Below are 14,011 nucleotides of genomic sequence, written 5' to 3' on the forward strand. Positions count from 1 at the left end.
AAGAAAGACCTGCTCCCAAATCGCAAGTATTAAAACAGTATTACACACACAGAAACTTCCTACTAATACTTATAGCTGGTGCTGTTATTCTGTTTTCACAGTTACAGAGGCTGTGACAACAGTCAGCACATTACAAGATTCCACAAAAGAAACCATGTTCTGATACAATTTTACAAAGAAAAAAGTGGTACAGCAACTAAAGAGAGAGGGGTGTGGGATTGGTGGGGGAGGAGGGGGGTGGCAAATATTTACACCAACAATTTCCTTCGCCTTTGAAATTACAGGAATTGTCAGTGAAATTCCACATTTTTACTGAACTGCAATGTAAGTTACCACTTGCTTCCTTGCCTCCCAATCATGTTGCTTTAAGATTTCAGCAGTAGGGCTGTTGATAAACATCAATATATCAATATTTTTTTCAAAATATATCTAATGTATCTGCGATGTTTTTTTCCCATATACTGATACACTGATAATGAAATGGCAATATCAAGTGCAGATATTTTTATTTTATATTCTATTTTTCTCACTATTTTTAATAAGTATGTGATATTGTTGTTTTGAAATTGTAGTAGAACATAAAGGGGTCTTTCTACTTTTTGAGCTTTCATCATGTCCAGTCTCTCTCTTTTACAGTGTAAAGCAAGTACAGGTGGCACTAAGAAGTAGTCCAACAGCATTGAGGAGGGGAGGCTGTCCAAGTGGAATAACAAGATTTCTGATGTGAAGAAATAGCACACCAAATGCATTAAAAATAAAAATAAAATATTTAACACAACTAGTGCCACCATTTTTTTCAAATAGTTGCTGAAAATGACGAACAAAAATCTGAATGACAAGGTTAGTCTTTGCAGTGGGCTGAGATGTTTGAGGGAAAATGTTGTTTTAATTGGTGCCTGGTGCTACCAACAGAAACTGCAACACAGTTTTGACACCACAAATCTAAATTGCTAGGGTTCGCAGATATGAAAAAAACAGGAACGTTGACATCAAGTGTTCCGGACAAATCCAATGTGACTAAACCAAATGATGGACCTGTCAGACACCTTTTATTGTGCCATTTACATGCAGTTACCATTGTTAGCAAAGAGGTTACGCCAAGCATGATCATGCATTGTTTTCCTTTCAATTCTTGCTCTAAGGGGTGTAAACAGGCTCCTAGCTTGTTGATGTACAGAATATCTAATAATAAATCAATGCTTAAATTTACAGCTCTAAAACCAGCAGTATATTGGCAACGTGCAGCCAACCTTTTCATAGGCCTCTATGTCGATATTTGTTCTGTCATATCAATTTTTTTTTTTCGCTGTATCGATGGGCCGATATTGGAGAAAAGCTTGAGGAGAAATGGAACTGTTTTATTAAAATATAAGCACATTAGCCCAGGAAAGGAAAGGAAAAAACTTAATTCTACGGAAATTAGTTTATTAATATCAAAACTGCTAGTTATTTAAAGTAAAAATTGGATCTTTACTTCTTCCTAAAGGCCGAATTTTGCTTGTTACATTAAAATTATGGTAGAAAGAACTGACAACCAACATTTTGCCTCAGAATATGCTTGCCAGACCATCAGGAAAATAGTGTGTTTTGAAAGTGACATTCAACAGATGTATTCCCTAAATCAATGGATATTACTATAATGTTATAGTTTATCTGGTTGTGATGACAATGGAGAAATGAACTGATTGACTTTTTTTGTATCATTAGATGTGGAACCGTCCAAGTATTCTCATACCAATAAATAAAAATCAATACATTCTAATGTCGAGCTGCCTGATTATTTGTGAATACATCGTTTGTCTTCTATCTTTCTTTCACATTTTGATTCTTTTGCTCTGGATGTGTAGTTTAGGTCAGAAGACATCACATCACTAGCTTTTAAGCATATAGCAATCGATCTTCATGACTGCAGGCAGATTCCACAGATCATGTGCTGATGTGCAGTGATAGAGACGTGGAATCTCGAAAAAGTTACACGTTAAGCTCCTCTCTTTACACTCATTGATGTTATAGTCATGGATTTTAAACTATGGTGACTTCTCAACATTTATTTTGCTCTTGTGATACACTTGTCTTCATGTAGATACATATGTGAGTGATACATGGAGGGTTATAATGTTTTTGTTGACTCATAATTTAAGGGGGAGAGGAGGGGTGTTGGGATGAGGAGGGGGAGGGAGTAGAGGGGTGTCGGGATGAGGAGGGGGAGGGAGTAGAGGGGTGTCGGGATGAGGAGGGGGAGGGAGAAGAGGGGTGTCGGGATGAGGAGGGGGAGGGAGAAGAGGGGTGTCGGGATGAGGAGGGGGAGGGAGAAGAGGGGTGTCGGGATGAGGAGGGGGAGGGAGAAGAGGGGTGTCGGGATGAGGAGGGGGAGGGAGAAGAGGGGTGTCGGGATGAGGAGGGGGAGGGAGAAGAGGGGTGTCGGGATGAGAAGGGGGAGGGAGAAGAGGGGTGTCGGGATGAGGAGGGGGAGGGAGAAGAGGGATGTCGGGATGCGGGGGGGGGGGGCGGTTAAGGTTAGACGAGGGGTGTCGGGATGCGGAGGGGGGGGGGGGAGATGACAGATGCGCCGGAGATGAGAGATGCGCGGGAGATGAGAGATGCGGCGAGGCGAAGAGGGCAGGAGATGAGGTGTGTGTGTGTGTGTGTGTGTGTGTGTGTGTGTGTGTGTGTGTGTGTGTGTGTGTGAGAGAGAGAGAGAGAGAGAGAGAGAGAGAGAGAGCGAGAGAGAGAGAGAGAGAGAATGTTTAATTTCCTAGAATTTTTTAATGTGTCATTAGATAAAATCCAAATTTGAAGGTTTTCCAGACATTTCGTTTTCAAGTTATAGATTTTAAAAGTTTCCAAAATTGTGCAATTTTTGCCACGTTTCGAAACCTTTAAAATGGCCATATCCCAAAGGAAACAAACAATCGAAAATCTTGGATGCGACTCAGTATCTCTGCTAAATGATGAGTAGCAGCTATCCATATGTCAAAGACCTAAAATTTATACCGTTCTCTTCCATTTATTACAGGTTTTTAATATATTGCTGTTTGACCAAATTCATTAAATTGGTAAATTTTCCCAAACCAAAACTTCCTTAAATTTTGAAAATTTAAAATATTTTATTTTTGAAGTAAGTGCAGGGCAAATCTTACACTATTTGTTAAGCCTAGTTTAGACGACGACATTGGGTTGTGCCACTCGTTGGAAGAAATGAGTTGCACGCAAATGGTTTCATATTTGACTGTAGGCACGGCGCCACCAGCATACACTTCAGTTTCGTCATTTTGAGGGTCTCTGAGTCGTGTCTGAAATGAAAGTTTTGGCAGCTGCCCGTCGCACGAGTTGTGATGGAGAAAAATAATAATAAACGTATTTCAATTCATGACTGGATGAAGAACAGACATCAGCTCAGTTGCTCAGCATCCTTGCTGAAATAATTTATAATGGAAGACCCAAGAAGCTCTTTCAGTTATCTTAGAATGTCACCAGAACTGTTCACGTTTCTTCTAAGTAGAGTTAGCACGTGAAAAGGAGTAAAGATACTGCAATGCACAAAGTACTGTTGCCAGAACTGACATTACTTATTATATTGCATGCATTACAATCGAGAACACTTGTCGTGTTATAACATTCGGTTTTAGTTGGTGATGACACTTTTTCATTAACACCAATAATTATTAACATTAACACCCAATAATAATTCGAAGTAGGCCACATTAAGCAAAGAATGGTTCGCAAACTATTATCTTGAAGATAGATCTGTACAGTTGCAATATTTCAAAATTATAACATGTGAATGGGGATCACTGCTGCTACGTTTTAAATAGATGAATACTGAATAAAGAATGCAGCTTCTCGATTGGTGTAGCCTTCCCTCCTGTCAAGAGTATTCCTTAACAAAGAGTCAGCCACCTCAAATGATGGGATTTTAGCCTTGTAGACAAGAGCATTGCCACATCTAGAATTATTAACTTGTATTTTTCTTAACTCAGTTGTGTATGTGCTCCTAACCGAATAAATTTTGCCCTGCAGCTCAGATACTGTCAAACCATGTATGTTCTGATCGCACATGATGGTCTCAGGAGCAGCAATATGTTGCGTATTTTTGTAATCAGCATCACCGAAATGCCATAAACACCTACGCAAAGCACATATATCCAAAAGCGAACATTATTCTCTGTCCCCCACTTCATATTTCAGTTTGTCTACACTCTGCAACTAGTGTCGCCAAAGTTGGAACACGCCGAAAGTGTTTAGTTTCACCAACTAGTTGCACAAACGCGCGCATGTGCAGTGGCCGGTAGCATAGTTGCCTGCAACCTAGTGTCATCATGTAAACTAGGCTTTAATGTGTGTGCCAAATTTCATGACAGTATTCTATAGGGAAGATGTGAAAATAAATTTTATTTTATTGCCATTTGTACAGGCAACAATTATTCTACACTATGTTTGCAAGCTGGTTCATAAAACTATTGTTGCAATGAAATTACTGAGTATTAATTTAGCACACTTTGCTTTATCCTTTTAAAATTCTACTAAGCTATGGCATATAACAAAAATACTGTTAGGATTAATATGCATTTTTAGTTTATATAATGTAGCAAAACAAATTTCTGTTGACAGTAATTCACTTCAATAAAGGAATCACCAAAGCACTGTGGGAGAAAACTGGACCAGGCTGCTGTATACATTAACTCATTAAGCACATGTGCACAGGTGATAAAGTGGCAGGAAAGTACTGGTGTCACAATTTAAAATGCTTATTACCTAATAAAATGTTGAAAAGTACATGTGGGAATATGGTCAAGTACCAAGCATATCCAAGTGGAATACTGTACTTATATTCCAACATGTGCAGTTCAGCACCTTATTGGGAAATTAGGCATTTTTAAATCATGACACTGGCTCAGTTGGGCACTTTGTCGCATGAGGGCGCAGTGGCTCCATAAATGCACATAAAATGAAAGTCATACTGGTTTTCTTAACATTCCTATTAGTTGTGGAAGCACAGTATTATCAAATATTTACTTACTTCCAACTGTTTGGGGTAAAGCATATATGCTATCAGTTACTTATAAATGACAAATGATGAGCATGCAGCACAAGGAAGCAACTTGGCAAAAAGATTTTATAAAGCTATAGCAGGCACATGGACTCCAAGTATCATGCATTTATTCTTAGAGTAAAGGTAAAGCAAAAACTGTTTCCGATTTTAAGGATTTTTGATTTTCTGATGCTGCATGCTTTTGAATAGATTACAGGACTTGTTGCTTGTGCATGTGCATGTGACGACAAATTGTGGATGGCTTGTGAGCTGCAAGAGATGAAAAAAGAGAAGTAAACACTTTATTTATATGTCCTTTCCCAACTTATACAACACCATTTCATGCAAATCTAGTATTACGGGTTTCGTCCCTCACTCCATCGACATGTCTTCTGACAAGTCTGGACGTGTTTCAAATGGATTTGTTTTATCCACTATGTCATCCAAAAGAAAGCAGAACTGATTCATTTGGATCGAACAAGAAAAGAAAATCATTAGCTCTGTAAGGTAAAGGTAATATTATCAAAGACTTTGAAGTAAAATTTAGAAGTTGTGTGAACTAGCAAAAAAGCTTGATCTAATAGAATTGACAGTTAAGACATTTATAGAAGGTAAAGAAAACATTCCTGAATTCGTTGAAACATGCGTAATCTTTGAATTCAAGTATTGTTCGTAAATGCCATGGTATTATCGCTCAGATGGAAACAATGTTACAATTACAGTGTGATAATGTAAGAGTGAAAATCGTCATGTTGATCAGAACACAGTGTGCTCTCAAGCTAAGCTGATTTTTTAAGAGATCAAAAGACACTGAGGAAGTGGACAAACAAGGAATGTTTAAAGCTAGTAACAGTTGGGCAAGCTGATCCGAAAGTTGTCATAATTTGCATAACATCGCAGAAAGTGGAGAGGTGGCAAGCATTGCTAAAGAGACTTTCACACTACCAGACAAACTCAGGGCACTGACAGGAGATGGCTATATCAGACATAACGTATTCAACATACTTAAACTGGTCTGCTCTGGATGAAGATGCCTACCACGCTGAAGAGAAAACATTTCCAAATTTAATGCCAACGAAGATCAATTGACAGTGATGGTTGGTGTGAATGCAGCTGGTGATTGTAAATTAAAACCTCTTAGTTTATTGCTCAGAAAATACACGAGCTTAAAAGCTACATCTAAAGCTAGGTTGCCTGTGATTTGGAAGTCAAATGCTACAGCTTGGGTGACAGCTGTCCTATTGAGAACTGGTCTGGTTATCACGTGACATCCATAGTCTAATGTTTTTGCCAATTAAAACACTTCAATTTAAAGTGATGCTATTAATCGACAACACCCAAGTTCATTGTCCTGTTACTTTAAGTTTGATCCACATGTGAAAGGTGTATTTTTGCTACTGAATACAACCCGCTTGCTTGAATCGATGGACCAAGGAGTCATTAAAACATTACAGCTCACTGCAAGACACGATCGTTTGCACATCTACACTGAGCTATGAGACAAAACGAACTCTCAAAGACTTTTGGAAGCAATTTAGTTGTTTTAGATGCCGTGAGACCTGTTGCACAATCTTCGAATGAAATTTCACAAAAAAACTTTGCATGGTGCCTGGAAATATCTGTGTCCCAGGGGGATCTGGAGCAACCTGATAATGTGATTGAAGAGAAGGTGGATCTTGCCAGACAAATATTGAGGTGGATGACGATGACGACATTCACAACTGCTGAATTCACATAATCAGGAGCTGACGACTGATTAGTTTACAAAGTGCCCGAGGTAAGAGCAAATCATTGAAAAACCTTATTCTTTAGCCCCAGTTCAATGAGAAACTCAAAAAACAGTTGCAAACATAACAGAAGGCCTACTTTCTACTGGAAATATGTTATGAATTTTAGAGGAGGAGGGGGGGGGGGGGGGGGGGGGGGGGGGGACACGAATGACAACCAAATGTGGATTTCTACTACCTAACAGGAAATAAAAAATTTGCCTTTGCCTTTTGCGGGCAAGTGGTGTTCTGACTGAGCTACCCAAGTATGACTCTCAACCCATCCTCACAGCCGTAATGCCGGCAATACCTCGTCTTTTACCTTTCACACTTCACAGAAGCTCTCCTGCAAAACTTGCACAACTAGCACTCCAGGAAGAAAAGATACTGTGGAGACATAGCTTGGTCACAGCCTGAGGGGTGTTATGAGAATGAAATTTCATTCTCCAGCAGAGCGTGCCCTGATACGAAACTTCCTGTTGGGTTAAAGCTGTGTACCAAACAGAGACCTCAAACTCAGGACCTTTGCCTTTCATGAGCAAGTGCAAGCACTTACCCACAAATGGCAAAGGTCCCAAGTTCAAGTCTGTTCAGCACACAGCCTTAATCTGCCACAAAGTTTCAAAATAAATGTTATTAAAATGTGTTCCCTCTGACGCACAATCATGAAATTTGGCACCCGTGTTGACAATGTTCCATTAACATTTTTTCTTTCAAAACTAACTTAATCTGAGAAAATTGAACATAATTATGATTATTGTCAATTAGGACATATTTTCAAAGCTTGTCAGAAAATGAATAAAATAGTTTGAATTTGAGGTCTGTAAGTCAAAATAGTTTGAGATATGGTGATTTCAAGGTTCATATCATAAACAAATTGCATAATTTTGTAGTTTCAAAAATGAAATGTCTGAAATATTTTTAATTTGGAATTTTTCATGCAAACTACTACTACTACTACTACTACTACTACTACTCTACTACTACTACTACTACAAATATACAAAAAATATCAAAATCTGACACGTCAAGAACCAGACCATTGGTTGATTTCACATAGACTGACCCTTTACAGGAATGGTGTGAATTGCAGAAAAATATAAATAGTGGGAAATTACTTTTTAAGCACTTATTATTGATGAAAAAATTAAATTTGTTTTAGTTTCTTCTAGTGATTTTTTTTATCTGGTGGTCATTATGTCTGTCTGTCTACAGTCCCATCTGTCCAGTTTCATCCAAGAACTAGCTAACAAATAAACCCCAAGCATGATGCAGCACCAACTTCTTGAAAGACTACCCATGGCTGAGGAAGAGAGAAAAATAAGATGCCAGCAGAGCATGTATATTAGTGTACAGATAAAAACTTCATGAGCCACACTACTTTTGAAAAACCACACAGAAGTGTGGAAATGTATCCATAAAAAAACCTCTTGAGTTAAGCTACCATTTGCATCAAACTGCACAGCTGTCTCTAGCTCTGTTCCTTCAAAATAAACTTTTGTTGTCAGGTAAAAAACTTTATGCTCACGCTATATATCTAGATCATATCTAATTGTAAACAAGCTATTTATCTAGCTTCCAGTTATACAACTTGCTATATAGTATGCTAAAAATGTTTTTTGAAAGAAAAATGTGGAACACAGTGTAGTTAGCAATATGCAGTTGGCTAATTCCGTAAGATTGTGGATGCAAAGAGGTACTTGTGTTCTACAAACGTCATCACAATGTTAAACATATATAGATATTTGGCAGCATAATGAATTCTGCAGGCCAATATTGTTAATTTCAGATGTTCTGATGGGTGCCATCTTAACTCTTCAGAAATTGAGACATATTTTAAAATTTGTGCCAATAGTTTGACAATTATGACTGTATTTGAATAATTGATACATCATTTAATATTCTAGGAGGGAAAACGGGGGTGGGTGGTGGGGGTGGCGATGTGCACAGTACATCTCCTGTTAAAAAGAGAGATATCAGTTTTCTGACTGGTTTGATGTGACCCACCACCAATTACTCTCCTGGGCAAACTTCATCATCTCAAAGCAGCACCTGCAACATACATCTTCAATTATTCCAATCTCTTTCTTCCTTTACAGTTTTTACCCTCTACAACTCCCTCCATTACCATGGAAACTAATCCTCGATGTCTTAACATATATTCCTTTCCTTACTGACTCTGCAGAGAATCACCTCGGTCCTTACCGTACCAGTCCACCTAATTTTCGACACTCTTCTGCAGCACCACACTCAAATGCTTTGATTCTCTTCTGTTCCAGTTTTCCCTTAGTCCACATCTCAATTCTGTACAGTTCTGTGCACCAAATATACATTCTCAAAAATTTCTTCCTCAGATTAAGAGCTACGTTTGATACTAGTAGACTTTCTTCGGCAGGAACGCCCTTTTCACCAGTGCCAATCTGCTTTTTTATGTCCTTGCTCTGTCCGTCATGGGTTATTCTGCTGCGTAGGTAGCAGAACTCTAATTCATCTACTTAGTGATCTCAATTCTGATACGTTCCTTGCTTTTCTCATTTCTGTTACTTCTCATTACTTTCTTTTTTCTTCAATTTACTCTCAACTTATATTTTGTATTCATTAGACTGTTCATTCCATCCAGCAGATTCTGTAATGATTCTTCACTTTCAATTAGAATAGAAATCTCATCAGCAAATATTATCATTGATAGCCTTTCACCCTTAATTTTAATTCCACTTTCATCTTATTTCCATCACAGCTTCTTCAAAGAATATACTGAACAGTAGGGACGAAAGGCCTCTTTATAATCCAAACTCTTTGTTCTTGGTCTTCCACTCTTATTGTTCCCTCTTGGCTATTTTACATATTTTACACTGCCTGTCTTTCCCTTCAGTTGACCCTTACTTTTCCCAGAATTACAAACCTCTTGCACCATTCGATAGTGGGGAGCGCTTTTCCCAGGTCGACCAAAATCCTATTAATGTGTCTTGATTTTTCTGCAGTCTTGCTGCTATTGTCAACCACAATGTTAGAATTGCCTCTATGGTACCTTTACCTTTCCTAAAGCCTTGAAAATCAAAAGTTTAACAGGCACCTGTGATGGTTTGAAGCTAGCCCATATATTAACTGGATGAGCTATCACCATATCTCTTTATTTTTAACTGCCAACTTCACTTCAGTTTGGACTAATATTGAACGTTTAGCACAATCCAAAACTTCAACCGATAATGCAACTTCCCACAATATTACATACAATATTGTTACTGTTAGGTTGGCAATGTTAGGAGAAACAATTAGCAGCACAAATTGTTCTCACTTTTAATGATTTATACAGTTTCAGAATTAGGGAGCCCAGAGATCATCAGAGTTTATTGCATCATGATGTAAACACTACGTGAAACTAATTTACATCATTATGCATCAATTACACGTTTCATTAGGTGAAAATGACTGTAAATTTATAATAACGTAAAAGAGGATGGGCAATAACATCATGAACACACAGTTCGAAGAGACTGATGACAAACAATGGGAAAAAGTTAATTCTGGGAATGTAAAAGTGGGGTCATACTATAATTGCAAAAATATACCAGCAATCTTTCATCCCATAGCTCACCTGTGAATGAAACTGTGTAAAACCTTAATATGGTGTGGTGAGAAGTACACTATCAGACTCTCTATAGTCACTTGGAGAATATTCACAATAAATAGGCAGAGAACGAATACATTAATGACTAGGACTCTTAACACCAAGAAGTGAAGCACTGCGATATACAGATGCTCCAATAATGTGGCAGTTACAGTTTCTAGCATGCCACACAGGTGAAAGCAAGCAGTATCAGAGAAGTGGTTGTTTTAGTAATACGTATGGGTTGTTTTGAATTGTGTACAGTGTAAGAGTTATTAATTGTTTCTCATATGTCCTCCAGATTTTAATAGCGAGTATCTGCTGCTCACAATTTACAATGGAGAACACCAGATATGTAGGTACACAAGTAAGGCATCTTGAATGAACTGATCACTATAATCAGTATAGGTGATTAGGAAACTCATTACATACCACATCCCCTCCCTCACTACACACTGAGAAATGTATCTCTGCACACAAGCTACTGCAATTTGTATACGAAGTTACAAAAACCGAAAAGTGAACTTTACAGCTCATGTAATATCACAATACCCCAAATCAAAAATTGCCTGAAAGAGCTCAAGGAATCCCAAGTTAAAGTGCTTAAAGGTGACACACAAAATGTTTCTTTGCATTGTCTCCATTAAAAAAATATATTAATTCGATTGAGAAAACAGTATTAAAGAAATTCCAAGTTATGTACATAGACATCCCCCCCCCCCCCCCCCCCACAGACCCCATTCCACTTTAAAAAGTGGTCTATGGGAAGTACTTTTAATGTTTTTCCCCTTGCCACCCGTTCTGTTTCCTTGTAACTTTGCCTTCTTTTATCACTAGTTATGCACTAAGTATTTGATCACCACCATTTGCTCACACTCGTTCTTTTGACCTTCCTCCTGTGATCAGGTGGTTGGTATTTGAACACACAACAATATAAAATCTAAACTTCACTTAACTCTTGATATGACACAGTAAGAATAGAATAAAGTGACCTCCCAGATAGCTGAATGTATTGAAGCACCCACTCCTGGAACACAGAAAAGGCATGCTGACCTTTGATCAAATCCGCCTGGCAGATTAATGGCAAGGTCTGCATTGCTGGCCAGCCCAGATGGGGATTTTAGGCAGTTTCCCCACAGCCAACTAGGAGATTATCAGGCACGGCACCCATGCCCCACTTCACTTATACACTACACAAACATTCAGAAAACATTCTCACACTTAACATGAGCTGTTCTTGACATGAACTGATAGCGAACACAAATTCTGTCCCAGGGAGAAAGTGGCGGTGTCAGGAAGGGCATCCAGCCACTATCTACCATTAACAATGCCAAAACTGAACTAAAATGCCAACCCCATAAAGACAATGGACAATGCAAAAATGAGGAATTGATTACAGAAGTTTCTACACCAAAATAATTTTTCCAATGAACCTATCAAGTAGAGAGCAAAAATATTTAACAACACTCTGCAATCACACCCGGAAATCAATTTTAATTTTTAATCTCGGATGTGTATTGCATATTAACTGAAGCTTACGCCAACATAAATACCACATCATTGCAAGCAAAAACGTGTCAACGAGAAACTTTTTGATTGCTTATACAAATATGGTATTCATTCCTATGATATAGATGTTGAAGTTTCTTCACAATGGGTCAAATACAATAGATAGATGATGCAAGAGCTGAAGTAAGATTTCTTTCCTCGCCTCCTCTCTTTTTCTTGAGTTGCCTGTTGCAAGGAGAGTACATAATGTATTGCAAAAATTACATCACTGCTACATAAATTTTTGGGGTCCAAATTATCCCAGGCTGGCCAAATTCTAATGAATCTTTGATTACACAGTCAATTTGTGAAAGGAACTTTTAACAATTATCAACAGTTACAAAAGTAAGTGCAAAAAAATAATTGTGATGCTCTCTCAGTCCAAGAAGTTTTGGGGGCCAGATTAATAATAAAAAATAGAAAAACATTAAGATGATTATTTTTAAACTCTTCAGGTGTTCTAAATGGTTGCCCCCTTCCCGCCACTGTGTACCAAACACCAAACATTCACGCGACTATGTGAAATAGTCAGAAAAAACCTCCTTTGAGTCGGTTATGTTGTCGAAGTTCTGACCCTTTGTGCAAATATCGGCAGTTTGTCATTTTGTGATAGGTTCGTGTTGAAAAACACAACCTGTGATGATTTTGTGAGGTATGTGGAGCAAACTTTGCACACTTATCTCTTCCACGCAGTTGAGCGCCCCACAAACCAAACATCATCATCACTTATCTCTTCTTCAAAAGGTTTGGGAGAATGGTTTAACATGTTGCTCCACTGTGATTTATGACACAAGAATGTAGACACACTACAGCTTCATGTTGACTACTTAACACTGCCTGCTCACATATATTTTGTTGAATGCATATCTGTTGACAGTTGTTAGTTCAAGCTGCCGTTGCAGTCACTTTGGTAACATCACTTACACATCAGGAATAAAATCAAGAACTCAACAAATTTATTAAAAGATAGTTTATGCTTGAAAGTTATTGTGATACTGTGTAAATAAGAATACAAGTTTCAGCTAACTCTTTCTGTTGTAGACTGTGGCCATACAGGTAGAGTTTGGTGTTTGTGTTGGTAGGGGCAGCAACAGCAGCAGTAGTATTATACAAGGGGGTACCCAAACATAACCAGAATTTTGTTTCAAAGTACCCTCCATTAGCATGAACACTATTATTCAAACATTCATTCCAGTGTTGGAAGCACCTTTTAAATTCATCCTCTTTGATACCTTCTAGCACCTTTGTGAAATCACATTTAATGTTTTCAACATCAACAAAACGCTTCACTTCCAAGTCTCATTTCATCATGCGGAACAGGAAGAAATCTGAGGGTGCTAAATCTGGTGAATAGGATACATGGGCCAAGGTAGTCGTATTCGTTAAGGATAAAAAACTGGTGAAAACAGAGCTGTTTGCACGGGAGCATTATCATTATGCAGGAACCACTCACTGGAATTCTACGAAGCCAGATATTTTTGCACCAAACTTTAGCGCAGCCTTTTCATAAGCTCCAAATAGAATTGTTTGTTATCGTCGGTTTTGTGGGAAGAAAATCGTGACTGTATGATCCCTCCAACATAACATAATAATAATAATAATAAATAATAATAATAATAATAATAATAATAACAATATACAAATAGACCACCATCATCTTCACATTCAATTTCACCTCCAGAACTTTTTTTGGACAAGGTGAGCCAGTTGACTTCCACTGAGTTGACTGTTGTTACCAAGATTCATCACCATGATGATTTTGTTAAAAAAATTTGTATTGTCTTTGAATGCGTCCTTCATTCCATGACAGCCATGACCATGACGATCCCTCTGATCGCTGTTGAGAAGTCTCGGCACAAACTTTGCTGCCACTATTCAACAGTCAAAACATGTAAATTGTGCTCAAGGACAAACTGGTTAAGTCCTCAAACTGGTCTTATTCATTGATCTTCACTGATCAGATTACACATTTTGCTGATGATATCCTTGATGTTGTCCTCGCTTCGAAGATTAGAAGGGCAATCAGAACGAAGCTGATCTTCAATTGCAATTTCCCAG

General features: G+C 38.1%; 1 protein-coding gene across 2 annotated transcripts in view; it reads right to left on the reverse strand.

Annotated features, from left to right (window-relative positions):
* Positions 1-14,011, reverse strand: part of LOC126183477 (scaffold attachment factor B2-like) — a 166,379-nt gene that overhangs the window by 34,255 nt on the left and 118,113 nt on the right. The gene's annotated exons all lie outside the window — the stretch shown is intronic.

Source organism: Schistocerca cancellata, chromosome 1, assembly GCF_023864275.1.
Source record: "Schistocerca cancellata isolate TAMUIC-IGC-003103 chromosome 1, iqSchCanc2.1, whole genome shotgun sequence".
NCBI classification, from domain to species: domain Eukaryota; kingdom Metazoa; phylum Arthropoda; class Insecta; order Orthoptera; family Acrididae; genus Schistocerca; species Schistocerca cancellata.